Source organism: Ictidomys tridecemlineatus, unplaced genomic scaffold (genome assembly GCF_052094955.1).
Source record: "Ictidomys tridecemlineatus isolate mIctTri1 unplaced genomic scaffold, mIctTri1.hap1 Scaffold_40, whole genome shotgun sequence".
Classification (NCBI taxonomy): domain Eukaryota; kingdom Metazoa; phylum Chordata; class Mammalia; order Rodentia; family Sciuridae; genus Ictidomys; species Ictidomys tridecemlineatus.
Window position 1 is genome coordinate 1116957 of NW_027522604.1, and position 16476 is coordinate 1133432.

The 16476-nt window shown below is 40.6% G+C and overlaps 1 long non-coding RNA gene and 1 pseudogene across 2 annotated transcripts; one reads left to right on the forward strand and one right to left on the reverse strand.

The window, feature by feature from the left end:
• The first annotated feature begins 2826 nt into the window (after nt 1–2826).
• On the forward strand, nt 2827–11716 carry LOC144373465 (uncharacterized). Of its 2 annotated transcripts, none has more exons than XR_013433144.1 (3): nt 2827–2996; nt 10012–10139; nt 11445–11716. It is a non-coding gene; the product is annotated as an uncharacterized LOC144373465 (long non-coding RNA). The 2 variants fall into 2 exon arrangements; XR_013433145.1 differs by lacking the exon at nt 2827–2996 and adding an exon at nt 7307–9478.
• Nucleotides 11717–14701: 2985 nt separating this feature from the next.
• Nucleotides 14702–15830, reverse strand: LOC144373464 (heterogeneous nuclear ribonucleoprotein A1-like; annotated as a pseudogene).
• Nucleotides 15831–16476: the final 646 nt, after the last annotated feature.

The following is a 16476-nucleotide window of genomic DNA, read 5'->3' on the forward strand; positions in this document are numbered from 1 at the left end:
GCCTGTGGTGGCAGTTGGCCTCTGAGGGAATTCCTGAAGAGCTGGCGTGGTGCGGTGTGTGCGTTCAAAAAATAAAGTTCGTTCCTGCTTAATAAGTGGCTCATGAATTGTGCCCAGCCAGAGTGCAGCATTATATCTATATTTTACTTTTGGAGGTATGGCCATTATTAACTCTGCCTCTCCAAGAACAAGGGGGGGTCTTTCCGTCTTCTGAGGTCTTTAATTTCTTTCTTAAGAGTTTTAAGGTTTTTTTGTAGAGTTTTTCATCTCATTGATTATATTAATTCCCAAAGGTTTGGATGTTTTTGTTTGGTTTGGTTTGGGTTTTGGTTCTTTGTTTGGGGTTTTGTTTTTGTTTGTTTGTGGAGGTTATTTTAAATAAAGTGATTTTTCTTATCATCTTCTCAGCTGAATCACTGTTGGAGTATAGGAAACTATTATAAATGTGTTCTTATATCCCGCTACTTTGATGGTTTCATTTATCATTTCTAGAAAGCCTTCTGATTAACATTTTTTGGGTCTTCTAGATATAGGATCATGTCATCAGCAAACAAATAGTTTGACTTCTTCTTTTTTTTATTTGTATCCCTTTAATTTCCTGCCCTTGACAACTTGCTCTGGGTAGAGTTTCAAAATCTAAATTGAATAGAAATGGTGAAAGTATAATATTGCTAATTTTAGAGAAAAAGCTTTCAGTTTTTCTCCATTCAGTGTGATATTGGCTTTGGGTTTGTTATCAAGTCTTTATAATATTGAAGTATGTTCCTTCTATACCTAGTTTCTCCAGGTTAACATGAATGGGTTCTGTTTCTTATCAAAGGCCTTTTTTGCATCTATTGAGATGATCACATAATTCTTGTCCTTAATTCTATCTGTGTGGAGTATTACATTTATTTTATTTTATTTTGGGCATGCCAGGAATTGAACATAGGAGCACTCAACCACTGATCCACATCCCCAGCCCTTATTTTGTATTATATTTAGAGACAGTTTCTCACTAAGTTGCTTAGTGCCTCCCCAAGGCTGAGGTTGTCATTGAACTTGGGATCCTCCTGTCTCACCTCCCGTGTCACTGAGATTACAAGCATGCATCACCACACCTGGCTAAGAATTGCATTTATTGATTTGCACATGTTGAACAGACCTTACCTTCCTGGGATGAATTCCACTTGATAATGGTGTATTGTCCTCTTAAAATGTTTTCTTATGTGGTTTGATAACATTTTATTAAGGATTTTTATATCTATGTTCTTCAGGGAGATTGCTATGTAATTTTCTTTCCTTGATTTATCTTTATCTGGTTTTGGTATCAGGGTTATACTAACTTTGGAGAGTGGATTTGTGAGTATCCCCTCCCTTTCAATTTTGTTGAATAATTTGAGAAAGTCTGGTGTTATTTCTTTTTTAAAGGTATGATAGAACTCAGCTGAGAATCCATCTTGTCCTGGGCTTTTCTTTGTTGGAAGACTTTTAATTGTCATCTCAATTTTATTACTTTATATTAGGTTTTAAATGTCTTCCTGGTTCACTTTGGGTGATTGTATATGTCTAGAACTTATTCAATGTGTTCTAGGTTTTCCAATTTATTGGAGTATACATTTTCAAAATAGTTTCTGATGATTCTCTGAATTTCAGAAATGTCTGTGATAACATCTCTTTTTTCATCCTTTTTGTTAAAGGCTTCTCTCTCCTTTTCTTTTGGTGAGTTTGGCTAAGGGTTTATCAATCTTATGTACCTTTTCAAAGAACCAACCATTTCCTGTATTGACCCTGTATATTTTTTTAATTCTCAATTTCATTATTTTGGGGAGTAGTTTGCTCTTCCTTTTCTAAGTCTTAGAAATGGAGCATAAGATTATTTATTTAGGATCTCTCCATTTTTTAAAGATTGCAATTTTGCACTATGAATTTTTCCCTTAGAAGTGCTTTCATACTATCCCAGAGGTTTTGATATATTGTTTCTCACTTCACACTTGTCTCTAAGAACTTCATGATTTTTTTCTCTAATTTCTTCTATGATCCATTATTCATTTCAGAGTATTCAATCTCCATGTATTTATGTGGTATCAATTCTTTTTTCTTACTGTTGAATTCTAGTTTCATTCCATTATAATCCTAAAGGATTAATGCCATTATGACAATTTTTTGGTATTTTAAGATGTACATTGTGACTTAGATTATGGTCTATTTTGGATAAGGTTCCATGAGCTTCTGAGAAGAAGGTAAATTCAGCTGCTTGGGGGTAATATATTCTGTAGATGTCTTTTAGATCCATTTGATTTCCAGATCTTCAGCAGTCATCTCCTCCCAGTAGTGGGTGAGTTCCAGGGCAATCAACTAGGGGAAGAAAAGATTACACCATCTCCCTAAACTTGTTAGGGAGGGGGAGAGGAGAGAAGGGGGGAATTAAAAAAAAATAAGCCTTAGAGCAATGACGGCTACTTTCAGAAGATGAACTGTAACTGTTACAGTCACAGCTTTACACATTAAGGAAAAAAAAGTTTGAAAACTATCCCATACCCAGGGGGAAAAAAACCTGCAAGTGGGACTTAGTGGGACTTAGTGGTAGAGCTTTTGCCTACCAGTCGTGAGACACTGGGTTTGATCCCCAGCACCACATAAAAATGAACAAATAAAATAAAGGTATTGTGCCACCTATCAAAGTTTAGCCAGAGCAGCGCTTTGCCTATCCCCAGCCTCAGGACTGGAGCCGCCTAGCGGCCCGCCCCCAGAACACCCAGCTGGTAGGAGTTCAAGGTGAGGCGCCATGGCCCCGAGATCCGGTCCATCTTCTCCTCTGGCCACAAGGAGGAGCCCCATACCAGGCCGGATGGGGAGCAGGCTCGGAGTCCTCGAAAGGGACCAGGCGGGACCGGCAAGTGCTTCCAAGTGGTGGCCGGAGCACGACGGAGTCCAGACGTCCCGCCGACCTGGGGAGGACGCAGAGGCGGGGTGCCCGGAACCCTCGGACCCAGAGCCCCGCGAGCCAGTCCCAGGCAAGAAGCAAGGCTGGAGGGCGGGGAAGATGGAGAGAGGCAGGGGGACCCTGGTCGCGCTGCTCTCCCTCCCTGGCCCACCCGGAGAGAAGCGGGGACTGGCAGGGAGAGCGGGCAAGAGTGGAGGGCGCGGGCCTGGGAGCGACAGCCGTCGAGACGCGTGGGACAGTTGGGGGGCAGTGAGGGAGAGGCCGAGTGGAAAGAGCCGGCGGGGGGCAGTGGAGCTGGCGGCGCGGAGAACGGGCGAGAGCGGAGGGGGCGGGCGAGAGGTGGGGGGAGAGCCAGACGGTGGGGGGAGAGGGAGGCCGGAGAGAGGGTGCAGGGAAGGGGTCTGGAGAGCTGGCTGCTGGGGGGTGAAGGGCGGGGGCCGCGGACCGGTGGCTTCCTTGCTGATGCCGGAGACAGTTACTGCGGGGATGGGGGCGAGTGGCAGAGGACCTAACCCAGCAGGGAAAAGTCCGTCACTGTCCGAGAGCTGGGAGCGCTGCCGGCAGCGGCTTTCTGCCGGCGCCCGGCCTAAGGAGGGCGGCCTGGGCAGGGAGACACGAGAGGGAAAGGAGAGCGGCGGGAAGAGCCGTACAGCCCAGCGCCTGGGACCTTGCCGCGCCCCTCGTTTGGATTCTTCTTTGCGCACCGGGTAGTCAGCTGATTCACTCTGTCTTCACGGCCTGACGTCCTATCCTCAAAGCTGGAAGCGCTGCTTTCTAGGCAGTCTAACGCATTGGCGCTGTCCCCAGGGAACCTTTAGTTCGATTCCTTGTCTCGTTCATGTACAGCTATTCTCATTGGTTTCTTTTCAATATCGCCGTTTCTTTATCGACATGGTCTTTCGTCTGCATTTATTCTCTTATTCAGTTGTTAGATCTTCTTTTAGATCATTGGACATTTTAATAATTAGTTTTTCATTATCTTTATCTGTGATTTTATCTACTTCTATAACTGTGGGATCCTTTGTTGGAGCACTGTGAAGGGGGGGGGGCGTGCCTGTTTCCTCATGTTTTCTGAGATCACGGACTTTCACTTCAAATGAGATGGATTTTCTTTCCTCTTTTTTTTACATGTGTCCCTTTGTTGGTATCTTTCTCTGTTTCTGATATGAGTAGATGTCCAGGAGTAGAACCTGAGCCCCTCCTTAGGGCTTGGTTGTTAGTTTAAGGTTTTTGTTTTAATATAGTAGATGAACACAATACCTTTATTTTATTTTTATGTGGTGCTAAGGATGGAACCCAGTGCCTCATACTTGACGGGCAAATGCTCTACCACTGAGCCACAACCCCAGCCCTTTTCTAGATTCTTGAGTTAAACAAAATACAGTTTTCTACAGTCACTCTACTGTGCTGGAGCACACCAGAAATTATCACTGTTATCTACTTGCAAATTAATTCCCATCTATCAACATCTCCCATCCCTTTTTCTGTACACACCATCTGATTTCAAATACTGAGATGAACTTTTTTTTGATTCCACATGAAAGTGAGATCATATGATACTTGTCTTTCTGGCTTACTTCTCTTAACATGATGACATCCATTTTCATCAATTGTGTTGCAGATGACAGGATTTTGTCCTTTATATGGATGAATAGTATTCCAGTTTGTGTTATGTATCATATTGTCTTTAAATCTGTTAATCACTTGATTGACACCTAGGTTGTTTATGTTTCTTTGCCTTTTTGAATAGTGTTACATTGAACATGGGAATGCAGATGTCTTTGACAGACTGTATTTATTTACTTTGGCTATTACTCAGTAGAGGAATTCCTGGATCATATGCTAGTTCAATTTTTAAATTTTAAGGACCTCATACTGTTTTTCCTAGTGGCCCTATTATTACCACCTATAATTAATAATTAGAAAACACCTATCATTGTGTTCATTCATTGAAGAATCTAAGAACAGGAAACTGAGATAGAAGTGGGTTTATTGCAAAAGTGAGAGAGATATAGAGAGGACTTCTCTGAGAAAAGGGGGCCTCAGAGCTGGGAATCCAGTGGGAGTTTTGGCCTGTTCTTTTGATGGTCTCTGGAATTTCTCCTTTTCTTATCTCCTCCCCTGTCTACAAACTCCTAAATATTATTTATTGGTTCCCCCTCTGTCCATGCATCTGTTTTAGTTTCCCTTTTGGATCTCTTGCTTGGGAGTGCTAATATGGAAGTGTCTATCTGATTGGGTTCCCCACTTGTGACCACCAGCACTTAGGTCAAGCAGGAAGTTGACCTCATCAGAAGACCCTCCCCACGCTCCTTTGTTTGGGCCCTGCCCAACCTCTTCCCTTGCCATCTTGCCCTGGTTGCCTAAGCCCTCCTACCTCTCCCCCACTATGAATCTACATCCCGCTAGCAATATACAGGATTCTCTTGCAGGCACTTTTTGTTTGTTTGTTTGTTTTATTGTTAACAGTTATTCTTACTGGAGTGAGATGATGTCACCTTGTGGTTGTGATGTGCATTTCAAAGATGACTGGTGATACTGAGCACAGTTTTGTGTGCCTATGGGCCATTTACTTATCACTTTTGAGAAATGTCTTCAGATTTTTTTCTCCATTTTGCAATCAGGCTATTTGTTTTCTAATTATTAAGTTCTTTGAGTTCCATATATAACCTCTTACCTGATACACAACATGCAAATATTTTCTGACATTCTGTAGGTTGTTTCTCCACTCCCAAAACTGTTGCCTTTGATGTGCAGAGGATTTTTTATTTTGATTCATCTTGTTTATCTGTTTTTGCTTTTGTTTTCTCTACTTTTAGGGTCTTGTCTAAAAAATATTTTCCCATTACAATAGCCTTAAAATATTTAAAAATAAAATTTTATTTTTTTCAATTAATCCCTGGTTCTCCTGCCTGGTAAGCAAGCATTTTACCACTGCCCATTTAAACCACTTTGAGTCGATTGTTTCTGAGTAAAGAGCCACAGGGGTCTAGTTTCATTCTTTTTCCTGTGAATTCCCTACCCTGTTTTCCCAACACCATGTATAGAAAAAAATGTCTTTTTTTTAAGAGAGAGAGAGAATTTTTTTTTAAGATAGACACAACACAATGCCTTTATTTTTTTTTATGTGGTGTTGAGAATCGAACCCGGGTCATTCCCGTGTAGGTGAGCGCTTTACTGCTGAGCCACAATCCCAGCCCCCAAACTGTCCTTTTTCTACTGTACATTCGTACACCTTTTTCAAAAATAGGCTGCTGTAGGTGTGTGGGTCGAATTCTATGCTCTCTCTTCTGTTCCATGGGTCCATGCTTCTGTTTGTAATTCAGCACCATGCTGTTCTGATTACTCCAGCTTTGTCCTGTATTTTGAAGTCAAGTCATGGAACTCCTCTTGCTTGGTTCTTTTCATGCAGGATAACTGTGACTCTTCAGGAGCTTTGTGGTTCCATAGAAATTTTAAGATTGTCTTTTCTAGTTCTGTGAAGAATGCTCTTGGTGTTTTGGTAGTGATTACATTGAATCTGCTGATCTTGTTGGGTAGAATAGACATTTGAACAATATTGGTTATCTTTTTATTTGTGTGTGTGTGTGTGTGTTGTTGTTGTTTTCAATTTCTTTCCTCATTACTTTATAGTTTTCATTTTAGAGATCTTTTACCTCTTTATTTTAATTTGTTCCAAGGTTTTATATTTTTTGCAGTTATTGTAAGTAGTATTGTTTCCTTGATTTCTATTTCAGATGATTTGCTATTTGTATATAACAACTCTAATAATTTTATTTTTTTGTATCTTGCAATTTTGCTAAATTCATCTATTACCACTACTAGTTTTGGGTGAAGTCCTTGGAGTTTTCTAAATGTAACATCAGTTCATCTGCAAACAGTGAGAATTTTATTCCTTTTTTCGCAGTTTGGATGCCCTTCATTTTTTCTCTTGCCTGATTGCTCTAGCAAGCACTCCCAGAATTCCATTGATTAAAAGTCGTAAAATGGGCATCATTCTTCTGTTTCAGATCTGAGAGAAAAAAACTTTCAGTGTTTATCCATTTGATATGATGCTTGCTGATGGCTTATTTGACACACCTTTTATCATGTTGAGATGTATTCCTTCTATACCTAGTTGTTCAGCATTTTCATCATGAAGAGATGTTGATTTTATCAAATGCATTTTCTACATCTATTATATCGGTTTTGTCCTTCATTCTGTTAATGTGGGATATTACATTTATTGATTAGATAGTGTTGAACCATTATTGCATCCTTGAGATGCATTCCACTTGGTCATGTTGAATAATCTTTCTAGTGGGCAATTGAATTTAGTTTGCTAGCATTTTGTTCAGGATTTTTGTATCTTTAGTCATCAAAAATATTAGCTGTGGGGGCTGGGGCTGGGGCTCAGCAGTAGCACACTTGCCTGACGTGTGTGAGGCACTGGGTTCGATTCTCAGTACCACATATAAATAAATAAATAAAATAAAGTTTTATCAACAATTAAAAATATTTTTTAAAAATAGCTGTGGATTAGTTTTTGTGTGTGTTGTCAGGTTTTGGTATCATGGAATTGCTGGCTTTATCAAATGTATTTGGAAGAATTTCTTTCTCTTCTATTTTTGGGAATTACTTAAGGAGAACTAGAAACTGTTCTTCAAATATTTGGTAGAACTTTTAGCAGTAAAGCTCTCTTGTATTGGAATTTTCTTTTCTGGAAGGCTATTACTACTGATTCAATCTTGTTACTTATTATAGGTCTGCTCAGCTTTTTTATTTATTCATGATTCAATCTGGCTGGGTTAGATATATATGTGTAAGTGTTCAGGAATTTTTCCATTTATTCTAGGTTACCAAATTTTTGCAAATAATAACAAACATGGGTATCTTTGTTCCTAATAATCTCAAATGATCCTTTGTACTTTTGTGGTGTCAGTTGCAACCTTTCCCTTTTCTTGTCTGAATTTGAGTCTTCTCTCTACTTTGCCTAGTTGTCTAACTACTGACTTTTCACCTGTGTTTAGTTCTTTGAAGAACCAGCTCCTTATTTCATTACTCTCTCGTGCTCCTTTTTAGTCTCTGATTTATTATTTGTGCTCTGCTCTGAACTTATTATTTATTTCTTCCTTTCCACTAATTTTGGTTCAGGTTTGGATACTAGATATTTTTAATACACTTGATAAACAAGAGTCTCCCAGGCTTTCTTAAAAATCACAGTGGACTGGTCATTTTTCTGGCTTTTCTAGTATATCTAACCTGCCATATACAATTTTCTGAGCCACAAAGCACATGCTTCTGATTCCTTCCTTTACTACCTTTCTTCAAACTATGGATTTTTCATTTTATTCAGATTACAATATCACTTTCCAACCTAAAAAAAGGCAATCTCCTGGGACAGTAGTGCCATCTCCTAAGAGTCAAGCTAAAAGCTATGAACCATAATTATGAACTCTTTCTAATGCAGCTGTGATCCCATCCTCACTGCACCCACTATGACTCAGCATGCACAGTCCCTTCTCCTGTGTCTGATCGTCCTCTGCCAGGCAGGCCCTTCCCTCACAGCAGGCCTGGCACCACCATTGCAAGGTGATGTGCTGCTGCGTATAGGCATTGTTCAAAGGGCAGAGGGGAAGTGGGCTATGTCCTGGGACATGAGGTTGCTGTCCCCTCCACTTCAAAGGAGGGGAACATGCTCACCTTAAACAGGTGAAGCAGAGAGCTTGGGAAGGGCCATTATTGCTCTGCCAGCTCAGCCCTTCAGAGGGATGGAGAGGAGATGCCTAAAGGGTCCTTTCTCACCAGCCCAACCCGCCTTTTTCCCTCACAGGCACTCACTCCCTTTGCTATGACTTCTAAGGCAGCACCTGGACAGCAATGGTGTACAGTCCATGCCCAGGTGGACCAGAAGAATTTTTTCTCCTATGACTGTGGCATGGACAAGGTTAACTCCTTGAGTGCCCTGGGAGGGAAAGTGAGTGCCACAGTCACCTGGGAAGAGCAGAAAACCTCACTGAGAGATATTGGGAATACACTAAAACAGAAACTAGCTGACATTAAAGCAGAAAATGACATGGCCAGAGGTATGTAAGGATAGTCCAGGGACATGAGAGAGCTGATATTGGTTGAAGGAAATTGATTGTGTGCATATAAAAAAAAAGAGTTAGATGTTGGTCCCTCTAAAAGCCCAGACATAGCTGTTTTGGAGGACAGAACACAGCCAGATTAGAAGGAAAACAGGGAAGGTGGTACTGAGTTGGACAAAGGATTTGTTAAGAAAGGAGGATGATTTCTCTCTGATGAGGGCAGGTCTGAACACCCTGGAGGGCAGGATGTGTTGTCAGCATAAATCCAACAGCTCCTGGAAGTTTGGCTTCAATGAACAGATGTGGCTCCTTTTTGACTCAGACAACAGAAAGTGGAGAGAGATACATCCTGGGTCCAACTGGATGAAAAAAATGTGGGAAAATGACAAGGAGGTGACCGAGTTGTTGCACAGGTCCTCGATAGGTGACTGTAGAACCTGGATTCAGAACTTGAAGGAATGGGAGGCGGAGTTGGAGCCAACAGGTAACTGGCAGGAGGGGGAAGAAGTGGGATTCACATGAGATGCTGCTACGTGTGTGTGTGTGTGTGTGTGTGTGTGTGTGTGTGTGTGTGTGTGTGTGTACAATCCATCAAGCATGAGTCAGACCTGGGTTAACATTCATAGTTATAGTCTTCCTATCTTTTTCCCTTCTCACCTCCTAATGCCTCTTTTTTAGTGCACATTCTTTGGGCCTGACATGTGCTCGTCTCTTTTTGGAAATTCCTCTAAATCACTTCACATGTCAGCTTCTCCACCACCATCCTCATGGGTCTCCTCATATTCTGCCACCAGGAAGGATGAGTTGTATGGTCACCCAGGCTTCTCCCATTAGCTATATGAGCCCCTTAAAGACATGGCCTGTTTCCTGTCTCCCTCACTTCTCAGGACCTGTCACAGCAGCTGCCACATAGCAGAGATCTGCCTTCCTGAATGACTTGGGGCAGCAGGATCTAAGCAGATATGTCCTCATATTTTGGTCTGAAGAAGGGCTAACACTCTTGTGTTTTCATTTCAGGACCTTCAACCACCACCCCAGACACAGTCACTGAGAAGTCCTCAGCCAGTACCTTTAATCACTGGAATTCAGTACCTTTAATCACTAGAATCCTCATCATAGGATGCATCATAATTTTTTTCTGACAGGTATTGTAGGCAGATTGAAGAGAGGGATGGGGGCTATGGGGGAGCAATGAGGACAGGCAAGTAAATTCCCAAGATCCTAGTCTGTACCTTGACTGGTCCTTCCCATTCTGAGGTGAGACAGAAGAATCAGGCCTCCAGTCACTGGAAGCAATAGCTTGACCATGCTCAGCCCTGAGTTCTGAGAAATCCTCCCTGTCAGGGCCCAAGGGAAAGAGGAGTGGCCATACCAAGGTCGCCTGTGGATTCTAAAGGGTTTTAGCTTATGCAGGTCTGATTCAGACCAGATTTCTATAAGAGGGACACAGTGGGGCATGGTGTGGAGATAACAGGAACACAGGAAGGAAATACCCAATCCTGAAAGATGGCAGCATGGTATCTCCATTCAGTGTGTACAGAGAAAGGGACTTCATACCCACAGTCAAAGAAGAGGGTCCTGGGACCTCGGTCCTGGCTCAGTGGTAGAGTGCTTGCTTAGCATGTGTTAGGCACTGAGTTTAAACTTAAAATAAAGGTATTATGTTCATATATAAAAGAGAGCGAGAGAGAGGGTCCTATGGCTAATGCCAGGGTAAGGCACAGGGAAGGCCTTTCCCAGCCCAACCTGGAAGGCTGGAGTTCAGGGCTGCATTCCCACAGGAGGCTCATTTCCAGAAGCTGAGTTGAAAACAGAGTGGAGTCTGTTCAGGATGAAGGCAGAGGATGCCAGTTCTCTGGGGACTCCTACAACACCAGGATTGGGCTGTGGCCCTGGAACCCAGCCTCCTGCAGACTCCAGATCCTGAGCCAGCTCAGCAGCCCCTGCCTTGAGCAGAGCCTCTGCAGAGACTGGTGGGGCTGAGCAGCTGCTGGGGTCTGATGCTCCAGCTGACTTAACCAGAGTGGAGGGAGTAGGCAGGGCCAGTCACTTTTAGAGCTCTGCTGCTCCCAGGTAAGGAGAGGTTGAGGGAGAAGGGGAAGAAACATGTCATCTGCAACCCCACCCAAAGTCTGGGAACTAGGTTCCATATCCCCTCTCTTTGGCTGGACTCTCCGCATCCCCAGGTCCTATGGACCCTCCTATCGGGGGAGGAGCAGACTTCCAGTCAGGGAGCAGATCCAGTCATTAGGGCTTCAGTCCTGAGACCAAAGCCTATAGCAGGGCAGGAACTGATTCTGGCCTGTGGGAAAGAAGGGAGGAGGGTGATAGAGGCTGTTGGATCCTTGGGTAATGGATGGAGGGAAATACATATCACAAGGTGAGCACCCAGAAGAATTGAGATAGAATTTCTTCAGAGAGTCGAAGTAACACCTGTTTCTTTTCTAAAGGTGCTCCCAAGAAACTTCTGAAAATGTGATTCAGTTAAATAACTGGCCTTAACGGTCTTCTGCCCGTCTACTCCCTGCTCTTCCTCCATAGAGCAGATGAAGATTGAAGTACAAATCCAGAGGCCTCCAGTACGTCATCATGTATTCTAACTTAGCCTACAGCTCTCCGTTCATATCCAGCATGGGCAAGGTACCCATGGGAGAGATGGGCTGGCTGTGAAATAAAAACTGTGAAAGTAATCTATCAAGAAATAAATACAAAATGGCAAGAATCATATTTTCAAAGCAAGGCATGACCTGTTGGTAAAGTGCTTCCCTTGCACAAGGCCCCCGGTTCAATCCCTAACACCACACACACAAAAAAAATTATATACTTCATATTGTTAACTTTTAAATAAGCCAGTGTGTCTTAATTGTCTTTTCGAAATATAGTTTACTTCTCAGTGTAGAGAGTAACGTAAAATTTTATAACGTATTTATTTAAATATAAAATATTAAATAACACCATTAATTTCCAATTGATTTGTTATTATTATATAGTTTAAGAGCTATTGTTGTAGAAACTTTTGTTTGAAGAACATCAGCTTAGTAAAATGTTCTTTTAAATCTTGTACTTTAATGACGTGTATATTTGGGAAATAAAGATACAATTAATATGTTATTAATAATTATCATAATTACACTGATTTTTTTATATTAACCAAGTTTAGCTTTTAAAGAAAAATTTGAAATATGGAATGTAATGTGGTACTTTTAAAATAACAGTTATTGTTTAAACAAAATTTTATATACCTTAAATCCTTTAAAACTAGTTTTTTTTAAAATAATAAAACTCAACAGACATAAAAAATTATTTTATTGGAATGAGAGTAGATTAATGTTTTCAGTATTTCTTATTTCTTTTATCCTTTAGTTAGAATGCCCAAGTAATAAAGGTCTGTGAAAAGATCTTATCTATATTGGTAAATAGGCCTCATGTCAGAAACTTAGCAGGATTTAAAGAGTAAAAATCTTTCAATAACTTCAGCTGATTGTGTTAATTTCATGTAACCAATTTAGCTATATGTAAACATTTTGAAAATTATTTTGTACATATTTTGTTTTAATTTACTGAGACATTTATAGCCTTTTACTTTACTGGGTGAAATTTTTCTTAAACCTTTCTATATAAATCACACCTGATAGAAGTTTAACTCCCAGCCCCTTGGTTCTCATGAGGACATAAAAAATAAAGGAAGTTTAGATCTTATTTTATATTAACCAAATTACAAACACATCTAAAGTTTAAGTATATTTTAGTTAATAGGATCTGATGTTTTTATATTTAGTAGATGATATTTTAGCATCCAATGGATGACATTCTAGCACTCTAACCTTGCAAATCAATAAGTACCTCTTTTAATAAAGACATATAATTACTCCCCTTTACCTTAAATGTATTTATTCTTAACTGTAAGATACAAGACATCAAACAAATGTAGATAACAGTATTAATTATCTTTTTCCTGTTAAAGAAAATTGTTAGAAGCAAATAGATATAAATTTTAAATATCATAGGGATTAACAACTTTATTATTATTATTATTATTATTATTATTATTATTATTATTTTAATATCTGTATTTTATTTATTTATTGTGGTGCTGAGGATTGAACCGAGCGCCTCACATGTGCTAGGGGAGCATTCTGTCTCTGAACCCCAACTTAATTATTTAACCAGCTGGAAAATTTTGAATTAATAATTTTAAAGATATCTTTATTTTTATCTCTCTACCCTATTTCAATTGAAACTTTTTAAATCAAGTGAATTAAAGCTATTTGGGCCCATTTTATGTTAATTTTAAAATATGAGCATGCTTATTGATTTATAAGTCAATTTTAATATCATGTAACATAGACATAAGCATTATGTACACACATTTACAAATCAGAAAAATAAAAGAATTTTTATAACTTTCTGTAAGTGGAGCTCCAAAGGTAGTATGGAGTGGTACAAATACTTATCAAAGCTTTTATTTGATTTAACCTGTTTAGGAATTACATTAGAACCAATAAAACATTTATATGATTTAATTACAAGGCAGGCCTGCTTGGATGGATAAGCCACATTGAAATCTGACAATTATGAGAACACTGACATAAATTATTTCAGATTGCCAGCTTCTTGTTCTAATAATTTTCAGACCTACTGTTAGCATCATCCCTAACAAACATAATAATCCATTAAAATAATCCATTAAAAAGCATAATTTAAATGTTCTTTATTAACTTTGGAATTTTTCTCATTTAACTTTGGCTATCGACATTTTAGTTGTTAAGAAAATGAGAGGGTTCCTGTCCTGAAGGCTATTGATGAAGCAATGAATTGTAGCTTGTTAGCTTTAGAGGGATTCAGATTTTGAGTAGAGGATCACCATAGTGTAATGGTTACCATGCCCATCTCACAAGGGTGAAGGTCACCAAAAACTATGAAAGTAATATATCAAGAAGTAAAGTCAAAAAGGCAAAGGTTATATATTTTCAAAGGTAGGTGTGACCCATTGAGCTGATCAAAGGGGTCTGACTTCTAACAAAGAATAGGCCCATGCTTGTCTTATTTATCATGGTACAGATCAAGGGGGTCAGTAGATAGTTTTCAATGTGGTAGGAGGGTTGTTTTGGTGCTTGTTTCTTGGTGTTGCAAGGATCTTGAAGGAAATAGGTTGTTTGGTCCTAAAGCTGTGAGCCAAGACAAGGGCCAGCATGATCTGGGCTTTCTTGAACTGGGGAATTTCACCCAGGAGTTCCCAGAAAAGTGGCTTCTGTGCCTTAATGGCTCAAACAAACCCCTAATTTATATATGGTTCTTTTGCTTACTCACATCCAGTCAGGATTTAGAAGACCCTCAGGTATTTCACTTTTAGGGACACAATGGGCCTATACCCTCTTTTGCAAGAGATGGACTATTCTGATAGCTGCTTTCCCTCTCCTGTCCATTGCAGCAGCCACACCCACTTTTTCTTTGCCACCTATTGATCCCCGATACCCCAGGATATGATGACCCTCATGAAGATCCTGTAACTTCAACTTTGAGCTTTTTTTCAAAAGACATTTATTCAGCGTCATGATCAGACTATTACATTTAGCAATCAACAGCCTGGGTGCCAAAAACAAAGTAGATTAATACCCTTGTGGAATGCTTTGAACTTTTCACAGAACAGAAACTAAAAATAACCTGTTATACAATTAGTCGCAAGTACAGCCCTTGAGTTTTTTGCCCATACATATGAGTATTGTCTTAACCATGTCTTCTTTGTAGCAGCTAGGCCCTGCCAACACTGCTTGGCTGAGTTCACATATCTATTGTAACCTTTAGCTTCCCTGTCACTTCTCTGGCTCTCCTCTCCTGCTAAGCTTTGTTTCCTGGCAGTATTAAAACCTTCTGCCACTGCCATGGCTACTGCTGCTGCTGCTGGAACCACCATTACAATCATGGTTTCATGATTTGGCAAATATTGGCCTCTACCACCATAAGGTCCAGAGCTTCTGCCTCCAAAGTTTCCACCCTTCATGGGTCCAAAATTTGATGACTGATTGTTATAACTCCCAGAATCATTGTAGCTTCCACCATCTCCAAAATTGCTTCCATCATTACCAAATCCATTGTAGCCATCCCCACTGCCACCATGTCCACCACCATCATGGCTGCCACCACAGTCACCATGACCACTGAAGTTCCCTCCATGACCAAAATTGTCATTTCCATCAAGACCACCTCCACGACCACCACCAGTTTCCAGAACCACTTTGACCTCTTTGGCTAGATGAGGCACTAGCCACCTCTTGCTTTGACAGGGCTTTTCTCACTTCACAGTTGTGGCCATTCACAGTATGGTATTTTTGAATGACAATCTCATCCACAGAGTCATGGCCATCAAAGTTACAAAAGCAAAGCCCCCTTTTTTTCCACTGCCTTGGTCAGTCATGATTTCAATAACTTAGATTTTCCCATATTGTTCAAAATAATCTCGTAGGTGATGTTCTTCAGTGACTTCTTTAATGCCACCAACAAAGATCTTTTTCACAGTTCAGTGGGCCCCCAGTCTTTGAGAATCTTCTCTTGAGACAGCTCTCTTTGGTTCCACAACTTTTTTATCTACCTTGTGTGGTCTTGCATTCATGGCTGCATCCACTTCCTCCACAGTGGCACAAGTGACAAACCCAAAGCCTCTAGAGCGCTTGGTGTTTGGGTGTCTCACAATCACACAGTCCGTGAGTGCTCCCCATTGCTCAAAATGGCTTCTAAGACTTTCATCAGTTGTTTCAAAGCTCAGCCCTCCAATGAATAGATTCCACAGCTGTTCGGGCTCTTTAGGGGACACTGATTTAGACATGATGGCAGCAGGAAAAGAGACTTTAACGATGCTTTCTATGCTGCATCCGCGGGCAGAAAAGCCAACTTTGAGCTTTTTTATTGTGATTTGTGATAGTTCAATTCTGCACTTTTCGTTAATGTGATAAGCCATGTCCTTCGCTAACCTGTGGAAATATACACTTAGCCTCTGGCTATTGGAACAAGAAATCTCAACAGTTTCCATCTTGGTTTGTGTAACCAAATATTTCTCCACACCTTGAGTTGACCTTTGTTATCGTTTAGAACTGGGGTGTCCCCCAAAGATCCATGTATTGACTATGGTGCTATTGAGAAGTGAGGAAAACTTTATGAGGACAGGAGCTGGGTCACTCTCTGAAGGGCTCTTTGTGTCCCAGGCCCTTTCCTCCCTCTCTCTCCTCTCTTCTCTGTCTCTCTTCCCCCCCTCATCTCTACTTTCAAAAAGAATAAATTATTTATCATTGCTACCATAAAGGGAGCAGTCTCTTTTGCCACAGATCCTACTGCTAGGATATTCTTCCCTACCTCAGACCCTAAAGCAATACAGTCAACCAAACTTGGACTAAAATTTCTGAAACAGTGAGGCAGAAACTAATCTTTCCTCCTTTAGTTTACTGTCTTCAGTAGTTTCCTCACAGTGATGGAAAGCTAACAACCTTG